This window comes from Schistocerca serialis, chromosome 3, assembly GCF_023864345.2.
Source record: "Schistocerca serialis cubense isolate TAMUIC-IGC-003099 chromosome 3, iqSchSeri2.2, whole genome shotgun sequence".
NCBI classification, from domain to species: domain Eukaryota; kingdom Metazoa; phylum Arthropoda; class Insecta; order Orthoptera; family Acrididae; genus Schistocerca; species Schistocerca serialis.
This window is the reverse complement of record NC_064640.1, coordinates 312,930,815-312,956,129: the sequence shown is the minus strand read 5'-3', so window position 1 is coordinate 312,956,129 and position 25,315 is coordinate 312,930,815. Positions and strand designations below refer to the sequence as shown.

Here is a 25,315-nt window from a genome sequence, read left to right as displayed (position 1 = left end):
CTGCAAACTATTGAATTGTGTCGGTAGTAAGGAAGTAATGCTCTATGCTGCACGAACAGCGAAAATGTAGTACGCTATAAACTTTTTTCTCTCATCATTTTGTGTGTGAGAGTCAGTGAGAAAAAGTTTCGCGAAGGTTTGAAATTATGTGTAAATTTAGTTGGAAGTCGGTAAGCTGTCATTCTCAAGTACTCGATGAATAAAGTCCGGATATTTGTGCGCCGCCAGTTACGCTGCCTCAAGGCAAACACACACTTTGTAACTGTAGTACTTGACTTATTGTGTTTAACTTTTAACATACACTCCTGGAAATGGAAAAAAGAACACATTGACACCGGTGTGTCAGACCCACCATACTTGCTCCGGACACTGCGAGAGGGCTGTACAAGTAATGATCACACGCACGGCACAGCGGACACACCATGAACCGCGTTGTTGGCCGTCGAATGGCGCTAGCTGCGCAGCATTTGTGCACCGCCGCCGTCAGTGTCAGCCAGTTTGCCGTGGCATACGGAGCTCCATCGCAGTCTTAAACACTGGTAGCATGCCGCGACAGCGTGGACGTGAACCGTATGTGCAGTTGACGGACTTTCAGCGAGGGCATATAGCGGGCATGCGGGAGGCCGGGTGGACGTACCGCCGAATTGCTCAACACGTGGGGCGTGAGGTCTCCACAGTACATCGATGTTGTCGCCAGTGGTCGGCGGAAGGTGCACGTGCCCGTCGACCTGGGACCGGACCGCAGCGACGCACGGATGCACGCCAAGACCGTAGGATCCTACGCAGTGCCGTAGGGGACCGCACCGCCACTTCCCAGCAAATTAGGGACACTGTTGCTCCTGGGGTATCGGCGAGGACCATTCGCAACCGTCTCCATGAAGCTGGGCTACGGTCCCGCACACCGTTAGGCCGTCTTCCGCTCACGCCCCAACATCGTGCAGCCCGCCTCCAGTGGTGTCGCGACAGGCGTGAATGGAGGGACGAATGGAGACGTGTCGTCTTCAGCGATGAGAGTCGCTTCTGCCTTGGTGCCAATGATGGTCGTATGCGTGTTTGGCGCCGTGCAGGTGAGCGCCACAATCAGTACTGCATACGACCGAGGCACACAGGGCCAACACCCGGCATCATGGTGTGGGGAGCGATCTCCTACACTGGCCGTACACCACTGGTGATCGTCGAGGGGACACTGAATAGTGCACGGTACATCCAAACCGTCATCGAACCCATCGTTCTACCATTCCTAGACCGGCAAGGGAACTTGCTGTTCCAACAGGACAATGCACGTCCGCATGTATCCCGTGCCACCCAACGTGCTCTAGAAGGTGTAAGTCAACTACCCTGGCCAGCAAGATCTCCGGATCTGTCCCCCATTGAGCATGTTTGGGACTGGATGAAGCGTCGTCTCACGCGGTCTGCACGTCCAGCACGAACGCTGGTCCAACTGAGGCGCCAGGTGGAAATGGCATGGCAAGCCGTTCCACAGGACTACATCCAGCATCTCTACGATCGTCTCCATGGGAGAGTAGCAGCCTGCATTGCTGCGAAAGGTGGATATACACTGTACTAGTGCCGACATTGTGCATGCTCTGTTGCCTGTGTCTATGTGCCTGTGGTTCTGTCAGTGTGATCATGTGATGTATCTGACCCCAGGAATGTGTCAATAAAGTTTCCCCTTCCTGGGACAATGATTTCACGGTGTTCTTATTTCAATTTCCAGGAGTGTATGATTGCACCTCTTAACTAGTAGACCACGACTACATTTTAAATTTTTAAATGCAGTCAATAATCACGCGAAATACTGAAAATAAATTTCTTGTTGCCTCTGGAAGACGTTAGGTAGGCAACCTTAACAGGCAGCAATTTCCATGGTGTAGCACGTTAGTAATATACACTGTAATGTCCCATTAATGTTGCCATCTGGTCAAAAGCTCGAATAACCATTTTCCGCAGTGCGGACGGCTGCGGGCGTGCAGGAAGAAAGTCAGTGATGTTGTGGAAGGTACCGACAGGGATGTGGAGTAACGCCGTGGCCAGCTGTGCTAGGTTTCTCTGTTGAGGGCCCATGACGCGTAAAGCCCGATCGAGATGGTCTCACAGATTCTCGATTGGGTTTAAATCCAGGAGTAGGGTGGCCGGGGGTGTATGGTAAACTCTGCCTGGTGCTCTTCGAACCACGCACGTACACTGTAAGCTGTGTGACACGTTGCATTGTCCTGCTGAGATATGCCATTGTCTGGAGGAATAACAAACTGTGTGTAGGGTGGACATGGTCCCCAAGGATATATGCATACTTGTATCGATCAGATGTGCCTTCTAGAATGGCGAGATTACCCAGGGAATGTCTCAGGCCCGGACCCTTCCAAGAATTATTATAGGATGTTTGCTTTTAGACGTTTCACGCCTTACACGCCAAAGGCCATATTTCCGATGGAGCATAAAAGAAGGAAGCATATGCGGCCAAAAACACTACTAGCTAGGGCATAATCACCTATGGCAAGCTAACATACACCAACAAGCGACAAACGACGGCAAGCCTGTGCATATCAGCAACGTTGACTGGAAGTCACCAGCTGCTATCAGAGCCGACCAACAGGCCACAGCAGGGAAACCGACGAGCTCATCCACTGACGTACAAAAAATCGCCAACTTCACCCTACGCTGTGAATCCGATATATGACCTATCGGACACAAAAACGAAGATAAACCTAACTGTTGCAGGTTGCTGACGCTGATCAAGAGTTCAACACCGGCACCCAGCGGCAGCCGCCGAGCAACAGCACCGCACAACGTCAAAGGTATCGACATGCATGACGCCCACTACTAACAAAGCCTACCCTTGCATGACCTATCGCAGGCAGCAAGACATCCGCTACTGCTCTTACCACCCGACCTAACTATGGCAGAGGTTTTTTCTCCTTAATTCGACTTTGACCCAATCTATCTCCAGATGAGCGTGTATTAATGGTTAACCTTAACCAGACGTACGCAAGCATCGCAGTATCCACATCGTGCGACACCTCACTCTAGTGAAAACTAACCCTTATGCAGAGATGGCAATAGACCTTTTGAGCTGGCCATCATGCCGGTGTGGGCGTGGAGGGGCTCCACCTCTGTTAAATAAAAAAGGTGATTCATGTAAGAAAGCCACCTGTCGCCACTTAATGGACCTCCAGTTGCAGTACTGGAGTCCGAATTCCAACCTTCTCGTCGATGGACAGTAGTGAGCAAGTGTACATGAACCAGGGGCTCCTGCGAAGGCCCACAGGCGTCAACGTTTGCTAAACGGTCGTTGAGGAGACACTGTTGGTAGCCCCTTGGTTCATCTGGGCGGTCAGTAGCTCAACAGTTGCAAGCCCATTCGCCCGCACACATCTCCCCAGCCGTCGTTTACCCCTTTCGTCTATGACCTGTGATGCACCAGTTGCCTCGGTGCCAGTTTTGGATAGCATGATTTTGCAGCGTACAGTATACATTAAGCGCGAAGGAACGCGAACTGTTTACAAAAGTAGTCGTTTTGGAAATGCTCCCACCCTTGGCGTGAAAGCCAATGGTCAGACCCTTCTGGACGTTAAATAAATCGTTCCGTTTCCGCATTACGACTGCGACTTCGCTATATTCCGGGTCCCTCCGTCACGTTTTACGTACTTTCACTGCTTGCTGCCACCTGCCGTCTGTGAGTGGTTATTGCACGTTGACGCCAAACAAAGGCGATGGTCATATTGATGTGACTGGACCGTGTAGATGGCGGACTTTCCAGGCTAGAGGGTTTGCTCAGCGCAGTCGGCGTTTGCAGCATTCTCTGCCTCCCAGTGCAAGGCCCTATGCTGGTCATGTCGATATCGTCACCCGGCAGTATATCAAACATCTCTGCATCTTCGTCGAGACCGAATGAGAATACAGTACTTTGTATTATATTTGTTGAGACGACTTGTTATGATTATTTAAAATATTTCCCTAGTGGAGGAGTATGAAACTCTGCAGTAGGTAAAAATCTGAAGGAATTTGGTGGGGGTGCACACGTGCGCAGTGAAACTGCAGGGCCATTTTAACTTGGTACAGATCGTACTTTGTGATTTCTCCACCTCTTCATTGTTGTTGTTGTGGTCTTCAGTCCAGAGACTGGTTTGACGCAGCTCTCCATGCTACTTTATTCTGTGCAAGCTTCTTCATGTCCAAGTACCTACTGCAACCTACAACCTTCTGAATTTGCTTAGTGTATTCATCTCCTGGTCTCCCTTTACGATTTTTACCCTCCACTCTGCCCTCAAATACTAAATTGGTGTTCCTTTGATAAATCAGAACATGTCCTACCAACCGATCCCTTCTTCTAGTCAAGTTGTGCCACAAATTTCTCTTCTCCCCAATTCCATTCAGTACCTCCTCATTAGTTACGTGATCTACCCATTTAATCTTCAGCATTCTTCTGTAGCACCACATTTCGAAAGTTTATTTCTCTTCTTGTCTAAACTATTTTCGTCCATGCTTCACTTCCATAGTGGCCGAGCGGTTCTAGACGCTTCAGTCCGGAACCACGCGACTGCTACAGTCGCAGGTTCGAATCCTGCCTCGGGCATGGATGTGTGTGATGTCCTTAGGTTAGTTAGGTTTAAGTAGTTCTAAGTTCTAGGGGACTGATGACCTCAGATGTTAAGTCCCATAGTGCTCAGAGCCATTTGAACCAATTCACTTCCATACATGGCTACACCCCATACAAATACTTTCAGAAAAGACTTCCTAACACTTAAATCTACACTCAGTGTTAACAAATTTCCCTTCTTCAGAAACGCTTTCCTTGCCATTGCCAGTTTACATTTTATATCCTCTCTACTTCGACCATCATTAGTTATTTTGCTTCCCAAGTGGCAAAACTCATCTACTACTTTAAGTGTCTCATTTCCTAATCTAATTCCCTCAGCATCACCCGATTTAATTCGACTACATTCCATTACCCTCGTTTTGCTTTTGTTGATGTTCATCTTATATCCTCTGTTCATGACGCTGTACATTCCGTTTAACTGCTCTTCCAGATCCTTTGCTGCCTCTGACAGAATTACAATGTCATCGGCAAACCTCAAAGTTTTCATATTTTCTCCATGGATTTTAATTTCTACTCCGAATTTTTCTTTTGTTTCCTTTGCTGTTTGCTCAATATACAGATTAAATAACATCGGGGATAGGCTACAATCCTGTCACACTCCTTTCCCAACCACTGCTTCCCTTTCATGCCACTCGACTCATAACTGTCATCTGGTTCCTGTACAAATTGTAAATAGCCTTTCTCACCCTGTATTTGACCCCTGACGCCCTCAGAATTTGAAAGAGTATATTCCAGTCAACATTGTCAAAAACCTTCTCTAGGTATACAAATGCTAGAAACGTAGGTTTGCCTTTCCTTAATCTATCTTCTAAGATAAGTCGTAGTGTCAGTATTGCCTCACGTGTTCCAACATTTCTACGGAATACAAACTGATCTTCCCCGAGGTCGGCTTCTACTATCTTTTCCATTCATTTTGCAGCTGTGACTTATTAAACTGGTAGTTCGGTAATTTTCACACCTGTAAACACCTGCTTTCTTTGGGATTCGAATTATTATATTCTTCTTGAAATCTGAGGGTATTTCGCCTGTCTCAATCATCTTGCTCACCCGATGGTAAAAGTTTGTCAGGGCTGGCTCTCCCAAAGCTATCAGTAGTTCTAATGGAATGTTGTGTACTCTCGGGGCCTTGTTTCGACTTAGGTCTTTCAGTGCTCTGTCAAACTCTTCACGCAGTATCATATCTCCTATTTCATCTTCATCTATGTCCTCTTCCATTTCCATAATATTGTCCTCAAGTACATCGCCCCTGTATAGACCCTTGTATACTCATTCCACCTTTCTGCTTTCCCTTCTTTGCTTGGGATTGGTTTTCAGTCTGAGCTCTTGATATTCATACAGGTGGTTCTCTTTTCTCCAAAGGTATCTTTAATTTTTCCGTAGGCAGTATCTATCTTACCCCTAGTGAAATATGCCTCTACATCCTTACATTTGTCCTCTAGCCATCACTGCTTTGCCATTTTGCACTTTCTGTCGATGTCATTTTTGAGACGTTTGTATTCCTTTCTGCCTGCTTCATTTACTGCGTTTTTATATTTTCTCCTTTCATCAATTAAATTCAATATCTCTTCTGTTACACTAAGGATTTCTACTAGTCTTCTTATCTTTGTCTACTTGATCCTCTGCTGTCTTCACTATTTCAACTCTCAAAGCAACCCATTATTCTTCTACTGAATTTCATTCCCCTGTTCTTATCAGTCGTTTCCTAATACTCTCTCTGAAACTCTCTACAACCTCTGATTCTTTCAGTTTATCCTGACCCCATCTCCTTAAATTCCTACCTTTTTTCAGTTTCTTCAGTTTCAATCTACAGTTCATAACCAATAAATTGTAATCAAATTCAACATCTGTCCCTGGAAATGTTTTACAATTTGAAACCTGGTTCCTACATCTCTGTCTTACCATTATATAATGTATCTGAAACCTTCCAGTGTCTCCAGGCCTCTTCCACGTATACAACCGTCTTTCATGGTTCTTGAACCAAGTGTTAGCTATGATTAAGCTACGCTCTGTGCAAAATTCTACCAGGCGGCTTCCTCTTCCGTTCCTTAGCCCCCCCCCCCCCCCCTTTCCATATTCACCTACTACTTTTGGTTTTCTTCCTTTTCCTACTATCGAACTCCAGGCCACCATGACTATTAAATTTTCGTCTTTCTTCACTATCTGGATGATTTCTTTCATCTCATGATACATTTCATCAATCTCTTCGAGCTAGCTGGCATATAAACTTATACTACTGTGGTAGGCGTGGGATTTGTGTCTGTCTTGGTTACAATAATGCGTTCACTACGCTGTTCTAGTAGCTTACCCGCACTCCTATTTTTTTTATCCATTATTAAACCTACTCCTGCATTACCCATACTTGATTTTGTATTTATAACCCTGTATTCACCTGACCAGAAGTTTTGTTCCTCCTGCCACCGAACTTTACTAAGTCCCACTATATCTAACTTCAACCTATCCATTTCCCTTTTTAAATTTTCTAACCTCCCTGCCCGATTAAGGGATCTGATATTCCACGCTACGAGCCGTAGAACGCCAGTTTTGTTTCACCTGATAACGACGTCCTCCTGAGTAGTCCCCGCCCGGAGATCCGAATGGGGGACTTGATTATACAGAACAATTCTTTCCATCTTGACATGTTTCCCGCTAGAACTTAAGTTTCTCTTGATTTTTAAATGGAACGTATGGCTTATGGAGAAATGAGGAGGGTGCAAATCTGCGCACAGTGAAGAATGGGCTGTAAATTCTGCTAATTCTATACTTTGTTAGTGGCTGTTGGGCTTGAGGGGCTATGAGGAAAGAAAATCGTTAAGGAAACCATTCTGTCGTCCGACTGCAGTGATAAGGGATAACTACATAAAACGTACATCAGAGGGCAGCTATCGAAATTGAAGCCGCACGGGATTAGCCGAGCGGTCTAAGACGCTGCAGTCATGGACTGTGCGGCTGGTCCCGGAGGAGATTCGAGTCCTCCCTCGGGCATGGGTGTGTGTGTTAGTCCTTAGGATAATTTAGGTTAAGTAGTGTGTAATCTTAGGGACTGATGACCTTAGCAGTTAAGTCCCGTAAGATTTCACACACATCATCATCGAAATTGAATCGCTGTCTTTCTAACGCAGTGTGAATCTAACGCTACCACTGCCCTACTTTGCATTATAAACACATATGAGGAACCGGAGAGGCATGAAACTAAGCTCACCTGGGGACCACGCCTACCCGTCATCGTCGATTTCGTCCAGATTGGTGATATGTGCAGGGTTGGCCAGAAGTGAAAGTGACAAAAGTAGGAGCTCCAGATGGGCAAGCGTTTGGAAAAAATATCATTTTTGGCGCGGGTCGTGCGAGGTAAGAGCCATTTATGTTAGTGCAACTTCCAGGCAACGAAAGGCGCAGCCTGAAGTGTACAGAACGGTAATCCGAGGGTCGTGGGGCTGACTCACATGCGGAAAGTATTTTTCTTTTTTATTTTCAATTTTTTCTTTACTTCCATTGAAACTAAACCGAAATAATGCTCATTGTATTATACTTATTAAGATTTCCATAAATGGCATGAAAAGGAAAGGCAAAGAAATATTTGGTGGATGAGAACGCGGCAAAGTATAGGGATGTCATCATTATTTCATTAAATCCTGGCCCACTTACGACAACCTTATACAAAAATGTTTTGACTTATATGGTAAAGCCTTATGTGTAAAAGAACGAATTTCTTCTGTTAATTGACTCGTGGTGTGTGAGGAGGATACATAAATCCACAATTGTACTACGAGATTTTTAAAGGTGAAGAATGATTACCGTCGTACAATATTAAAGTATCCCTGCCCCTCCCCCCCCCCCCCCAAACCAAATGGCACTCGCTATTGCAACACTGCGATGTCTGTTTTTATCGACAGGTAAAGAATTCGACCAAAAAGGTTTAAAATTGCTCTTATCTCACTGGGAGAGAAAATTCAATCACATCCCGCGAAGACTGCAGCAAAATACATTTTGTTCATATCTGAAAGCAGTGGTAGCAATTCACCAGTGCAAAAATTATAAATTTTAAAACACAAGAAATAAGAATAGAAAACTAATGGGCAGAGTGCAACACGCTTTTGTACGAACTGTGGATAATTTCCACACAGGAAACAGATTCTCTGTTACGAGGATTTCATTTTGAATAATGAATGCATTTGAACAGTTTCTCTGAAGCTAGTGTCGTACGCTGTAGAGGAATGAATACTCAGCATTGATACATATGTGACCTTGCTCCGAGAAATTTATGTAACACAGACGTTTTAGCGATTAACGTTCCTTGACGCTCTTTTGATGATTATTACAATTTGTAGCCCATTTTTATCTAGTTTTCTTACATTTTGAAGCTTAGTATACAAAGTTTTCCTAAAAGTTTAAATATTAGTTTCAGGAAACCATCACAGATACGAAACGAATAAGTTTGTTATTTTTCTGGAGTTACAACGTAATGTGTTATGATTAGACAGCGATTCTGTAAATAAAGGTTGAATTTACTTATAAGACTTCTACATAGTAGTAGCTAGGTCGTTATATGTAATTCGTGACCAGATTTTCTCAAATAATTACTGCTGTTCTTCTAAAGACGTCAATTATTTAACTATTAATTGTAGAACCTTCTTCTCTAATTATTACTGTGCTCAGTCTTTAGGGAAAGAATTTCACTAGGTTCTAATATACCGAAGGTGAAGATTGTCTCCAGTCTTCTTGGAACTCGCTGAATAATTGTTGCTGGATTTTCGTATGAATTTATCTGTCTCGCAGCCGACGCTCTAATTCATCCCGCGTATGTAACACGCTTAGGTCGTTTCTTGGAGTTGAGGAGATGAGATCCCACAGCGTTGCCACAGTGTGCCTACCACATTATTGCCTTAAATACTGGCACAAGCACTTGTGCGTTCATTTTACCATCGACCAAACTAATGATCTACCCTCAAACCGGGAGTAACTGCTCCGAACAATGACACTACCTCTATCAAATTTCACTGTAGCCATAAAACAACGAAACAAATGGAATTTACCACACACTTCCATCTGAATCCCACTTCACGTAGTGAGGTTCATCACGCACAAGAACCCTTGTTCTTTACTCTGTAGACGCATTTACATTTGATATGATCAAGAATTTGTTTCGAAAGAAAAATGCTGCCATTTATCTTGTCCGCTGATGGCTCGCGCAGCACACAACATTGTGATGAATGTTCTTTTTCCTAAAAAGGCCATTATAATTTAACGTCTCGTCGACGTCAACATCATTAGAAAGGAAGCACTACCTCTATGCGCCTAAAATGACTTAGGGAAATCTCAGAAAATTTAAAACAGTAGAGACGGACGGGCTCTTGAGCTATATGGGTGCAAAGTAGTGTCTGACTACCGTATTACGATCTCCGATAGATCTATGTCAGATGCAAAATATTCATAAACAGTTGTAAACAGATAACTGCACTGCACGTTTCGCTGTAAATTTCAGTAAACGTTCGTTTTCATCAACGTAAGAATTGATAAAATATTTAGTCAAGGTGGGCAGTTCCTTAACGATAGCGAAAATATTTTCTCAGCTACAGTAGCTCATGGTTTACCAGATAAAATCATTGCAGGAAACCTAAAAGGATCGATGCACTACCTTGATAGGTCATGGAAATGTCGTGTGGCGAGGGCCTCCCGTCGGGTAGACCGTTCGCCTGGTGCAGGTCTTTCGATTTGACGCCACTTCGGCGACCTGCGCGTCGATGGGGATGAAATGATGATGATTAGGACAAGACAACGCCCAGTCCCTGAGCGGAGAAAATCTCCGACCCAGCCGGGAATCACGACCTTAGAGTTGACAGTCTGTCACGCTGACCACTCAGCTACCGGGGCGGACACCTTGATAGGTGGGTAACACAGACACTATTTAATTGAGGCTATTTTGTACTTAGGGCAACACAGTTTAGATTGTACATTGTCACTGTAAAAAAACTTCGTAAAGTTCTCCAGAAGAATCATTAAAAAATCCTTTAATTTTTTTAAATGAATGAAAATTATTCAAGGAAGGATTAGCAGCATACAGGCTCCTTTATGAGGCAACAGAAACAGATTTACACAATTATAGGTGCCTCTTAGGTTGATAATAACTTTTCACTTCATAAGGCTAGACGGAATGTACGATGTCCTAACGTTCAAGCTGCAAACCGATTAACTGCGTAACCTCTTAAACGGTTGATCACCGAAAGGCTACACTTGGAGTTTATAAACCATAAGGTGAACGTCGAAAGCGTCAAAACCCACGCCTCAATAAAATATCAAAGTTGTGTTACAATAGACTCAACGTCTAAAAATATCTGACTCCTTATTAAACGTCACCGTAAAATGCAGTCCACGTAAAAAGAGAAGCGCAGTTAGTACATACAAGATCCCCGCCAGGTGGATAAAACCATAGTTCATGTAAGTCAACACCAAAACTGTGCTCGGACAGTGATGAAGGTGCTATGACAGTCATCGAGTGATAGGTTCTTGCACCAAGCTATTGAGAGTTCATCTTGTGTGGGGCTGACGACTTTAAACTTTCATTGCTCGTTCACAACTGTCTAAGAACAGTATTACTGGTGACCTACATGAACTATTGTTTTATCCATCTGACGGAGGTCTTGTATGTGCTAACTGCACTCCTCTTTTAATGTAGATTGCATTTTAGGACGACGCTCAAGGAGTCAAATATTTTAGGTCTTGAGTCTATTATAACTCAGTTTTGGTGTTTTACTGGAGCATGTGTTTTGACGTTTTCGATATTCACCTAATGGTTTATAAATTCCTAGTTCAGCCTTTTAAGAGGTTACACAATTAATCAGTTTACAACTTGAACGTTAGGGCATCATACATTCTCTCTAGCCTTATCAAGGAAAAGTTATTATCACCTGAAGATGCACCTATAATGGTGTGAAACCTGTTGTTTTGCCTGATAAAGGAATCTGTATACAGCTAAAGCGGCCTTGAAGAATTTTCATTTACTTAAAAAAAATTTCTTTACGGTAACATTCTATTTAATAGTTATGCAGTAGTTAATTGAAAAGAGCTCTGCTTCTGCACTTTAACGGTCTTGTTTGAATGGTCGAAGTAGTAATCTAAGTTTTAGTTAGTTTATACGTAATATGACTATCCTTATTTATTGCTTGTATGCAGTATGGTCTGCTACCTAGAGGTTACGAGACAATGTAATTTTTCCTTTATTTATTGTAATTATTACACTCTAATATTATTTAATAGCGATTTTTAGAGAAATAACATTTCCCACCTAATTCTCTAGTGACTTTAGTGACACTGTTTCCAACAAAACTCCTTACTAAGCTCCCGTTCCATTATTTTGCTTACGTTCTAGGTTACATACGACTACATGCGCTACTTCGAAAATATTATCTTAGAAAACGTGAAATCCAGGTGTGAATAAAAGTACGACAAGTGCTCTGCAGAAACAGCCCATGTGTTGTTTGAGGTCATTCTTGGAAGCTGGAAGAGTTTTGCGGTTATCAGGACATGACCCTAGATACGACCCGGCGGGCCCCTCTCCCGAGTGTCGTAAACAGTTTCAGACGCTGCAAAGCGTGTCAGATGTCTGCGAGGGCGCACTAGCGCAGGGTCTCCACACCAGGCAAAGGAAGGTAAGTCTTACCTGATCAGCTGTGTCATGTTTTGAGGGCTCAGACACGTTGGCAGATAGTAACTTCCAAGCAAGCGGACGTAATATCAACGCTGTGGGCGTGCTCCCTTTCAATTTGAAGCTGCAAGGGATATTTAATGGCCCTTAACCCATGCTTCTCGTTTGCAAATGTTTAATTCGTCTGCAGTAGTCAGACGAGAGTTTTTCTAAATTTATTCTCCCTGTGAAGATCCTCTGTCAGAAGGAAACATGCACCGTCGCGTCAATATGTGTCAACAATGGAAATCTTTCCACTTCGCCGAAGAATTTTTCATGGGAGTACATTTGAGCTTTTGTTTTCACAAAGTTGTCTATAGCATAAGCAAATGCAGTCGATAGAGTCCGTGTATTATCAGTGTAATTTTTATCTGCAGCAATATGTTATTCGATGAGTAATGGATTAGGAAGCACGCGATGATAAAACTGAGTTATAATGTGTTTTAATGGTTGAAATGGCTCTGAGCACTATGGGACTTAACATCTGTGGTCATCAGTCCCCTAGAACTTAGAACTACTTAAACCTAACTAACGTAAGGACATCACACACATCCACGCCCGAGGCAGGATTCGAACCTGCGACGTAGCGGTCACGCGGTTCCAGACTGAAGCGCCTAGAACCGCACGGCCACATCGGCCGGCTATAATGTGTTTTATACAGACCAAGTGTGCTATTATCTTAAGTGTAAAATTTCGTACAACTATACCAGCAGTGTACTTTTGAACATTGTAGACTTAACAATGAGACATTCCTGCATCACCATCAATGAGATAACACACGTAACTAAAGAAAATTTATTGAAAGACGTAGACCTAACTGTATATTTTATTATCTAACACACAGGCATGAAAACAATCGACACTCTGTCTTCGAAAATTTGATGGTGACACGTCTTCGGTTTCCCAAATAGCTAACAGAAGTAATTCATTAAAATACAGCATAGATAGTCGGTCATTTATTAAACATATTTCACTTTCCGTGCTGTGATCAACTAGAAGTTGTTGTCTGAGAATGTATACGTACATCAATAGAACTTGCTGTTATCAGAGTTTCCTCTTCTTATGTCCTTCGCTTACGACTATCGTACTTCCAGTTAGACGTTCATTTTCAAATAGCCATAGCAGAATTTCAACCGTGAAACTATTTCGCACATTTCGTTAAGGCTTTTTTTACGTCAACATTCCGACTGAAATAAAATTCATCACGTTTTTTCTTTCCAAATGTATTATTTCAGTTGTCAAAAAGTTCAGCCGTTAGTGGTTTCTCCAGAACTAAAATTCGTTACGAAAGCTGGAGCACATTAACAGAGTAGTGCTTCATTTGAACTACAAATTTTTATTTGATGTGATTCTTTTGTTCTTTCGTGGAATTTAGGCCCATTCATTTGTCATGATTCTAATCCTTTCCATATCCCTATCTTCTCTGATCTACCAGCATGTATTAGTAAATTCTTTTCGATTTTCGGTTGATTCCTATTATCGTTATATCCTCCTTAGTCGTATTATTTTTCAAATGGTAACTAGCGACTAACAGCTCTTCAACGGCAGTAAGAACATCGGCATGTATAACTCATATCGTTTTTAAAGCAAGGTAGACCACTTTCTGAAATGTCATAAAATGCCTTAATTTCTAAAATTATGAATTGCAATGATATATTGGTTTTAAATAATTATTAGATATCTAAGCAAAGATAATGCAATCAGTCTCTCCCTCAGAATTTCACGCTTAGAGATGAACTGCGGCAGTACCATAATTTTCAGGGCTTACTTGAAGAAATGAAGTTTCCCTGCAATCCAAACAACATGTGATCTTTAATAGACAGCTCCTATAAGTGTTTGAAGAAAGTTCACCTACGTAATAGCAACAAACGTCTCACTGCTCCTAGTATCACTCAAGCTGTATGTTCTTCACCCATACCTAAATGTGTTCGAGTCGAATTCGCGCACCGAGCGATGTGGCTTAAAGGTTAGCACACTGAACACCCTTTCGGGAGGACGACGATTCAAACCCGTTTGTGGCCATCCGTGATTTCCCTAAATTGCTCCAGGTAAATGCTGGGATGGTTCCTTTGAAAGGGCATGGCCGATTGCCTTCCCCATCCTTGATACAATCCGACCTTGTGCTCCGTCTCTGATGACCTCGATGTCGACGGGACGTTGAACCCAATCTTCTTTGTTTTCCTTTCGAATTCGGGTGCATACTCCGAGAAACAGGCTGAACCCTTCCACCAAAACATAAGCGAATTCAAAAGTAGATACCACGGTTAACACATCGAAAGAATGACTGATGATTCCTCCTAGCGACTGCTGACCGGATAGAAAAGAGGAGAAGAAAAAAGTACATTTGATACTAAATATTAATGTTTTTGTAACATTTTCATACTCAAGGCTAATTTCTCCATTAGTTTTAGAGTAGAAGCGTAGAGAAACTTCTGAACGCTCTTATTTAATACATTATTTGCCTTGACCAATGCATATTCTTTTATGCAACATTGTATTGCCATCTTTACTTGCTTAGTTAGAAACGTATCCTACAATCTAGAAGATTTTCCCTCATTTTTTAATGTTGGACTTTTTCTTATGTATTGAGACCAACAGGGTTGACAACTTGCAAAAAATTCATTCAAGCAAAACTGTTACGTAGTATAACGTATACCGTCAGTTGAACTGTTAAATTTCATCTCTGCTGCCTGTATTCTGCTTTCTTCTTTTCCGGTTATTTCCCATCTTTAGCATCCATTAAGATATACCACAGTCATAATTTTACAAGAGCTAGGATGAGTTTCTATTTTTGTGTCCCTTTTAAAATTATGTCTAATTATCCTGTACGTATTTTGGAGACTTTAGTCTTATTTCTGTAACCTTTTCGCATCTGTGACTGATTGAAAAATAAAGCTATTTCAACACCACGGCGGTTTACTTGACGTGGTCTTATTCGACGGTATGTGCCGTTACCAGTAACTGACGGGTGGTTACAATTAAAGTGCAGCTTCTGACAGAGGTTCAGTTTGGCTGTAGTTATCATATGGCAACATAGCTTGTTAAATATTCTAATGCTTTAATGCGGAACCGATTTACGCTGGAAAAAAGTTAGTTTCAACTTTGGGCTCCAGGTGGAAATCTGGCGCCATGAATGCAAGAAAAGTGTATGAAAAGGTTACCAGACGTAATGAATTAGAAACGGGACCTGGACAGAAAAGATCAAACAAGTGAAAAAGGCATAATGTTGATTCCGTTATCAACCGCCGTTTACACCACTGGTGCAATACAAGCACTGGAGACATTGAGAAGATGCTGTGCAGCGCCAGATTTGTACCTGATGGCAAAAATTTCAACTAATTTTTTTTTCCAGAGTAAATGGCTTCCGCATTAACGCTTTAGCATATCTACCAATTTCACTGCCAGGCTATAATACCGCTCACACTGGGTCTCCGTGACTTGCTGCAATTCAATTATGACCACTTGGTATCTTGCGTAACCTATTACAGGAGAACTAGGCATCTCGTGGTATATCAGCCATGGTTCACCTTCATTTCTTTCGTGTTTAGTGCTTTGTTCGAGTTTACAGTCATACTCACTGTCAATGAATATTTCAGCACCAACGAAGGATCGAACCTAGGCCTTCTGCACCAGTAGTGCACTACTTACCTGCTCAGCCAACAAACTTTCTTATCAATGATACCAGGGCCTAAGAATTAAAATGAAGTAATTTGCTCAGTTGGCTTAGTCTCAATATTTTTTTTTGTTTTTTATTTACATCGCTACTATCCTTCGGCTATCAGCACTGTCCCTTTTTGGTCAGGGTAACATGCAATTAGTCTTTTGGATCTTGCGTAATTGAAAGATTAACAGAAGAAATCATCATCTCTGTTGTATTATTAACGCCAGTTGTTGCTGCTTTTAATACAGATAATATTTGTACTTCTTTTCGCTATCGTCTTGATTCGAATATATTAAAAATCGCGATAAGAGAGGTGCTTGTACGAAAATCTGCAGGAATCGTGAGAGAAGTATGTATTTTATAAAATTTACAATTTCATTGTCCAGCTGTACAGAATGTCACCCTGTTTGTAACGATAAACGTGACACGCGAATCATTTACTTATTTTAGTACGTACATATTGTTTTCAAGCAGGTTTATCGGCAGACCGCAGAAAAATTAATTTACTTTTTACACCTCCCGATGTCACTCGACAAGGTGAAAACGAGACGAACTGTAGAGCAGCGCATAAACGCTTGTGTGTTTTTCGCTGCTTATCACTGCAGAGCGTAGCGTCTGTTGCTAAGTACGTACAAATATTTTACAAGAGTCAGCCGCTACAGTCCGACTGCTCGAAAATAACTCCGAGCGGTAACTGGTTGCTGTATGCAGCTGAACTCTTAGAGCTTATGAAACATCATGGACGGTATTCGTCGTTATATAAGCTATTTTTAAATGTAAAATATCTATAACTAATATAGTTCTGTACTTTATGGGTATGGTAGCCAACATAATAAGCTATTTTTCTTATAAACATATTTTTCTGCAGCATCCATCGTCTCTTGTTCATCAGTTTTTCTTTCCCCAGTGCTGTCTCTCTGTCTCTCTTGGATTATGATGTAGCTGCCTCTTTCCTTGTCTATGACCTACCAACTTCTTCGTCTATCTCTTTCTTCTGGCCCTCTTCGACGCGCAAGTCGCCGAAGTGGTGTAAGCCCTTTTTACACGAGCGACCTCCCTCGCTCTGTTTGTGGATGGAACAGGAAAGGAAGCGACTAATAGTGGTACAGGGTACCTTCCGCCACGCACCGTACGGTGGATGGCGGAGTATCTATGTAGATGTTGATTTACATGTACAGTAATAAAACGCCAGGGGCGCTGGTGTGGACTCACTTGTTTCAAGAAGACAATTGAGACAAGAAAGTCGATTGTGTAAAAGCGGCTTTAAAAAGGAAGCCTCGAATCATGTGGATGAACAACCACAGACGAGGTCTCCCTGGCAATAATGCCATACCATCATTTCATTTCTCGCCCTCACTGTTTTGGTTTGTCACTAGGCGGCCCCTCTTCCAGTCGCAGGTAATCCTCAATGAGAACGACTCTTTTTATTATATTGTACAGCTAAAGAATGACAACAAGTGGACGAGACTTTCTAGTTCACAGAGCCCGAAACCCGAAACACGTGGCCTCATCTTCTGCAGGAAGTGGTGTTGCTGATCATAGGCGCAACTAAGGAGAAGTCAACGTTCTGTGGAAATATTTTGTTCTTATAGTTCGAGCTTGAGGCTTACGATGATGCAATTCAATTTCAGTTCTCATAGAAGTTTTATTTATTTCAAAATGGTTCAAATGACTCTGAGCACTATGGGACTTAACATCTGAGGTCATCAGTCCCCTAGAACTTGGAGCTACTTAAACCTAACTAACCTAAGGACAACACACACATCCATGCCCGAGGCAGGATTCGAACTTGCGACCGTAACTGTGGCGCAATTCCAGACTGAAGCGCATAGAACCGTTCGGCCACAAGAGCCGGCGTATTTATTTATTCTTTTACATTTACAGCATGTTCTCTTGATAAATAAATAGATTGTACCGTCACATATGGTTAGATAGTAATTGTGTGTAATAATTATTCATGCATCCTTCATACAAATGCTACCATCCATAGTAGTGGCAACTTGAAACATAGTGGGCTGAAGTTGTTAGCGTACTGGACATGTATCCGGGAGGAGCGAGGTTCAAAGCGTTGCTCACCTCTCCTAATTTCGGTTTCCTGTAATTTAATTAAACCACTTAAGGCTAATGTGAGGATAGTTTCCTCGAAAAAGACATAATATTCTCAATACTGTCGAATCCGTGTTCGTGTAGTGTCACCTCGTTGCTGTCACGTCGTTAACGCATAATATTCCCGCTTTTCCCCTGCAATCTAAAATTTTTCCACGGATGTAGGGCTTTAGCAACAATAAATTGAAAAAACAAGGATATTAGCATTTTTTACTTATTCATCCAGTTATTTATTTCGATTTTTGCCTAAATGACACTCATCCTATCCTACGACCTGCCTACAGTGCCTGTTGTGGCCAGCAGCAGATCGTGTTGAATTCTTTTCTGAACGATCTGGTATAATAATTTTTAAAAAATCTGCTTGTGAGTAGAACGGCCGTTTAGTGATTGATGATAGCAAGTCCGATAGATCCAGTCTTACGGTTAAGAAATTTGAGTCTTTTACATATTGCTTTTTTGTAAAAAAAATGCAGATGGAGAATTCAGTTAATGCTAAAAGGTATACTTAATTAGTACAAGTGAAAATAGGAATCCAGGATTAGTCAAACCTAAAGTGTAGAAAACAATGTGGAGACTGAACTACACTACTGGCCATTAAGATTGCTACACCACGAAGATGACCTGCTACAGACGCGAAATTTAACCGACAGGAAGAAGATGCTGTGATATGCAAATGATTAGCTTTCCAGAGCATTCACACAAGGTTGGCGCCGGTGGCGACATCTACAACGTACTGACATGAGGAAAGTTTCCAACCGATTTCTCATACACAAAAGCAGTTGACCGGCGTTGCATGGTGAAACGTTGTTGTGATGCCTCGTGTAAGGAGGAGAAATACGTACCATCACGTTTCCGTCTTTGATAAAGGTCGAAATGTAGCCTATCGCGATTACGATTTATCGTATCGCGACATTGCTGCTCGCGTTGGTCGAGACCCAATAACTGTTAGCAAAATATGGAATCGGTGGGTTCAGGAGGGTAATACGTAACGCCGTGCTGGATCCCAACGGCCTCGTATCACTAGCAGTCGAGATGACAGGCATCTTATCCGCATGGCTGTAACGGATCGTGCAGCCACGTCTCGATCCCTGAGTCAACAGATGGGGACGTTTGCAAGACAACGACCATCTGCACGAACAGTTCGACGACGTTTGCAGCAGCATGGACTATCAGTTCGGTGACAATGGCTGCGGTTACCCATGACGCTGCGTCACAGACAGGAGCGCCTGCGATGGTGTACTCAACGACGAACCTGGGTGCACGAATGGCAAAACGTCATGTTTTCGGATGAATCGAGGTTCTGTTTACAGCATCATGATGGTCGCATCCGTGTTTGGCGACATCGCGGTGAAGGCACATTGGAAGCGTGTATTCGTCATCTTCATACTGGCGTATCACCCGGCGTGATGGTATGGGGTGCCATTGGTTACACGTCTCGGTCACCTCTTGTTCGCATTGACGGCACTTTGAACAGTGGACGTTACATTTCAGATGTGTTACGACCCGTGGCTCTACCCTTCATTCGATCCCTGCGAAACCTTACATTTCAGCAGGATAATGCACGACCCTATGTTGCAGATCCTGTACGGGCCTTTCTGGATACGGAAAATGTTCGACTGCTGCCCTGGCCAGCACATTCTCCAGATCTCTCACCAACTGAAAACGTCTGGTCAATGGTGGCCGAGCAACTGGCTCGTCACGATACGCCAGTCACTACTCTTGATGAACTGTGGTATCGTGTTGAAGCTGCATGGGCAGCTGTACATGTACACACTATCCAAGCTCTGTTTGACTCAATGCCCAGGCGTATCAAGGCCGTCATTACGGCCAGAGGTGGTTGTTCTGGGTACTGATTTCTCAGGATCTATCACCCAAATTGCGTGAAAATGTAATTACATGTCAGTTCTAGTACAATATACGAGGGTTGTCCAGAAAGTAAGTTACGATTGATCGCGAAATGAAAATCACAGTGTAAATCAGAAATGTTTCATTTGTAACAGTTAGCTACACCTTTCAGCTACTTCTCTACGTAGTCGCCGTTCTGAATCAGACATTCGTCGTAGCGTTGTACCAACTTTCCAATACCCTCATCATAGAAGGCAGCCGCCAGTGCTTTCCGCCAATTCTCTACGCTGGCCTAAAGCTCGTTGTCTGTGCCAAAATGTTGTCTTCATAGCCAGCGGTTCGTTTGACCAGAGATGAAACTCAGTGGGAGACAATTACGGGCTGTATTGTGGGTAACCAAACATTTCCAATTGAAAAGATACAGGAACACCTTCATTGCCCCTGCAGAATGAGGTTGAGAATTGTCTTGAAGAAGAAACCGCACGACAGTCATGTAATGTTGGTTGCATAGCTTCAGGGGAGAATTCTCACCAGGCCCTCGTACTTGGCGGGAGACACTATTTTCTATAACATCTTTACGCGCTCACTAAGAGCTCAGGAATGAAAAGAGCGACATAATTCTACCTAGAGTTATACTAGAGACACTGCCCAACACATCTTTGCAAAGCTTTATCGGATTTTCATAGTCGTTTCCATTTCGCGACCGGTCCTAACTTACTTTCTGGACAGCCCTCGTATTTGTCCAATGAATACCCGTTTATCTTCTGCATTTCTTCTTGGTGTAGCAATTTTAATGGCCAGTAGTGTAAAATATACACTGCCTGACAAAGAAAAGGAGCACCCAGAAGGGGTGGAGGCGCCGAAATGAAACTCACGGGTTAAGAAGATAAACGATGTTAGTTCAGTGATCACAAAAGCGAGTCAAATTTACATAGGCCTGGCATTATTAGCCCCTGATGGCATAGAAATGGGTCTAAAATTGTCTACATTATCTATTTCTCCCTTTTTATAAAGCGGCTTTACTGATGAGTACTTCAATCGTTCAGGAAACTGACCATTCCTAAAGGAAAAATTACAGTTATGACTAAACACAGGGCTAGCATGTGCGGCACAGTACTTTAATATTCTGCTAGGCACTCCATCATATCCATGAGAGTCCTTAGTCTTCAGTGATTTCATTATTGACTCAATTTCCCCCTTGTCTTAATCACAGAGGAGTATATCAGACATCAGTCTCGGAAAGGCATTTGCCAAGAAAGTTATATGATTCCCTGTAGAAACTAAATTTTTATTTAATTCACCAGCAATGCTCAGAAAATGATTGTTTAATGCTGTACATATATCTGATTTATCAGTAACAGAAATATTTTTACTACGAACTGACTTTATACCGTCGACCTTGTGCTGCTGATCAGACACTTCCTTCGCAACTCACCAGTGGTTTTAATTTTATTTTGTGAATTAATTAGTCTATTTGCATAGCACATACTCTTTGCCTTCCTAATAACATTTTTAAGCACCTTACAATACTGTTCGTAATGGGCTACTGTAGCTTGATTGTGACTACTTCTAACATTTTGACATAATTCCCACTTTGTACTACATGATTTCCCTATCCCACTAGTCACCCATCCGGGCTGCCTATTACCGCTATTACCCGGTTTAGAGCGTTCTAAGGGAAAGCAGCTTTCAAAGAGCATGAGAAATATGTTAAGGAAAGCATTATATTTATCATGTATGTTATCGGCACTGTAAACAATCCTATCAATCTTGTTCCTTGACAAGGTTTAAAAAACTCTCTAGTGCTGTTGGATTAACTTTCCTACATAGTTTGTAATTATTTGTGACATTTGTTTGAGTAAAAAAGCCTATTAGTGTCAAAGTTTGCGCATCATGGTCTGAAAGGTCATTCACCCTTTTACTAACAGAATTCCCATCTAGTAATGAAGAATGAATAAAAATATTGTTTATGGGTCTGCTACTGTTCCCCTGCACCCTAGTTGGAAAGAAACACAGTCTGCATCAGACTATAATTTCCCTGCTTTACTGCTCCGCTGGTGAATGGAGTATGGCAAAACAACTGGCGGTAAGCCTGCATTCGTACGTCTTGATCTCTTTCAAACTTCTCCCCTTTTCTGTCTCCTTTATTAATCCTACATGGTAAGAGTTCTAAATTGAGGAGCGGGAGATAGCACACCACACTACTGGCCGTTGTCGAGATAGCAGGCGTGGTGCCGCTCCTCCGCTACTACTCGGTCAAGTAGCTCCTCAGGTGGCATCACAAGGCTGGGAGTATCACGTTCCGGTCCTCCCATCAAGGAAAAATCCCTGGCAGTAGCTGAAATCAAACCCGGATCCCTCAAATTGCAGTCAGCCACGCTGATCACTCAGCTACGGTGGTGGACAAGTTGCTGAATATGTGTTTCTAAATCAATATCTGATGACTGTACACTAATTTTGGATATATAACCGAACGTGCTATTGGGTAGAATATTTCTTGAATAGGAGAGAACACAGCCAGGAGAGTCATCTTCAGTTTCAGAGGTAATACCACAGGTGACTTAGCGCATGATAGAGAACTGGAGGTATTCGGATACAAATCACGTGCTCGGATGCTGCCGTTTCGAAAGGTCCATCCTGTCAGCCGTCTTAAAAAGTTTAGAGATATGGTAGTAAATACGTATACAATTCTAATGGTAAATGCACTTCGACACGTCTTACAGTGCATTTTAGAAAAACAGACATGTCTATATGTGAATTAGTCGTTAATGTTTCATGCTATCTCAGACTTTCTGAAGATGACACATTTCTTTGCGATAATACGCACTGCACATGAAGTGCGTTAGTAGTATAGGTGCAGATATTTCTATCTATGACTAAGGACAGCGTGTTGAGCAACATGAACAACATTACATCAGTATTTACTTCATTTGCACAAGAATAATTGTAGCTATTACGATTAGTATCTTTTCAGTTAGGTTATTACCTCCAAGTATGCATAGCACAAACAAGGCATTAATGTTTACTTTTCTCCAGGGCAGCAGGTCAGTTATTTAAAGTATGGGCCCATGGATGCAAAATGGATGGTCTATACTGACAGACTTCGTGGTGGAGTTACGACAGAGCAGAAAACATTAGGTAGTAAATTATGTGATATGTTTGTGGAAAGACTATCAGACGCAGAGATGGGTACAGATTAAGGTATTAACGAACACAATGCCATACCAGTACCTTTAACACTCTGTATATAATATACAGCCAGTGCCCAGAAAGACAGTGGACGAGTCCTCTACTTGGGTGAAAATGAATTATTTGAAGCTTTTCGTTTGTAACACATCACATAATTTACTACCTGATGTTTTCTGCGCGGTTGTAACTGTGCCAAGAAATGGACTACATCTGTCAGTACAGATTATCCGTTTTGCGTCCATGTGTCCACACTTCAGTGCCTGATCTTCTGCCAGTTGGAAAATAAAAATTAATGCTTTCCTCATGCCACGTGTACTTGGAGGTACTAACCGAACTTAAAACATACTACACTTTACAGCTGTAACTAATAATGTGCAAATGAAGTAAATACCGATGTAACGTTCTTCAGTACACTGTCCTGAGTCATCAAGAGAAATGTATGTACTTATACTCGTAACATTCTGTATATGTACAGGACTTGTAAGAGGACAACGATAAGCTGTGACTGTAGTGAAACTGGCATTATGTCCCACGGAAGTGTCCTCTAACTGGAGATACAGCATGAACTCCAAAGCATGTTTTAAGAGGTAACATTGTTTACAACACAGTTAGAGTAAAAGAGAGCTTTGATACCGTAAATCTTCTATCTGTTACTGTCTCCGAAAAAGTAAGACCCAACTATTGTTACCAGAAACCACAGTAAAGGCAAGTAAGGCCTGTAGACCACCCTAGGGAACGAGAACCAAATCCGATAGCTCCAGAAAGGCATAGCTCGGTAACGGTAGAGTGATGAGAGGTGGCCACGAGCGTACCTAAGGAGAACGACAAGAATCAGTTAAAGATAAGTGATTTGCTCTGATTTGTCGCCACGCTGTCTGGAGGCTGTAAGATATTGCTAGACCCGGCAGTGTAGCCGATTTCGTACGGTACTTAGGAAGAAGCTATGTACATTACGATAACAGTAACGTGTGTGTGTGTGTTTGTGTGTGTGTGTGTGTGAGAGAGAGAGAGAGAGAGAGAGAGAGAGAGAGAGAGAGAGAGAGTGTGTGTGTGTGTGTGTGTGTGTGTGTGTGTGTGTACGTGTCTCCATCTCAAACTACAGCGAAGAGAAACAGTAACGGTACACAAAACAGTATACTACCTCAATGTTCTCTTGGAGTAAATAATCCTAACGTTATCGTAAGTAATGATAGTAGAAGTTTAGTATCAGTATTAGTAGGAATGACGTATGTTTCAGTAATAGGTACTGCAAAAGAATCGAGGTGGTGATAATAATAATATGAACATCTTATAGCTGTAATGGTTGTATTGTTTGTTATTGTATTGGTTGTATATTCTGTTGTAACAGTAGGTGATAAAGATAACTGTAAAATTAGTCAAATAGTTTGAAACATTGGGAAGCTATAGCTCTTTTTATTTAACAGTAAGCAAGCAGTAGAAACAAATAAAGATAAGAAGAATGGTATGATAGGCACTGTGAGCTTAGTTCAATATTCAGAATAGATAGAAATAAGTAAAAGGAATAGATTACCATAAAAATTCACATAAATGTAATTATACATGTAACGGTTCATTGTTATCATCAAGAAAGTGGACTGTAATAAATAAATAAGTATTCTAATAAGGTATTAATGAGCAGCAACTAGAGTCAGCCGACTTACATTCCGTGACGTAGTTTTGACACACAGATTTAATGAAAATTGAAGAAAAATAAAATATCTCAGAGTAACTGTACATGGAGAGGCGAAATGTAGTAGCAACCGCCGAGCCGAGAGGACGCGCAGCAGCGCCGCCACCAGCAGCAGTTGTCTGATAAACAGTAAATTAATTTAGTCTTGTTTTTCACGTGCTTCTGCAAAGAAGTGAACTATTTTACTGTGTAGACTAGTGGTTAGGAAATTAATCATAGTTCTTGTTGTTGCGTAAGTCTTGTGAGTATCTTTGTGTAGGGCGGCTTCCTAGTGTAAATTTTCCAGTCGCCAGAAAAAAATGGCTCTGAGCACTATGCGACTTAACTTCTGAGGTCATCAGTCGCCTAGAACTTAGAACTAATTAAACCTAACTAACCTAAGGACATCACACACATCCATGCCCGAGGCAGGATTCGAACCTGCGACCGTAGCGGTCACGCGGTTCCAGACTGAAGCGCCTTTAACCGCACGGCCACACCGGCCGGCAGTCGCCAGAAACTCCGTCACACCACTAAGTTTTAATTTTGTGCTAGTAAACAGCATACAGT

At 42.3% G+C, this 25,315-nt stretch overlaps 1 protein-coding gene across 1 annotated transcript in view; it reads left to right on the top strand.

The window, feature by feature from the left end:
• Positions 1 to 12,127: 12,127 nt before the first annotated feature.
• Positions 12,128 to 25,315, top strand: part of LOC126470119 (alpha-aminoadipic semialdehyde synthase, mitochondrial) — a 287,313-nt gene continuing 274,125 nt past the window's right edge. Inside the window, exon 1 of the mRNA XM_050097723.1 lies at positions 12,128 to 12,240. The gene's annotated coding sequence lies outside the window, so the exon portion shown is untranslated. The remainder of the gene's footprint in view (positions 12,241 to 25,315) is intronic.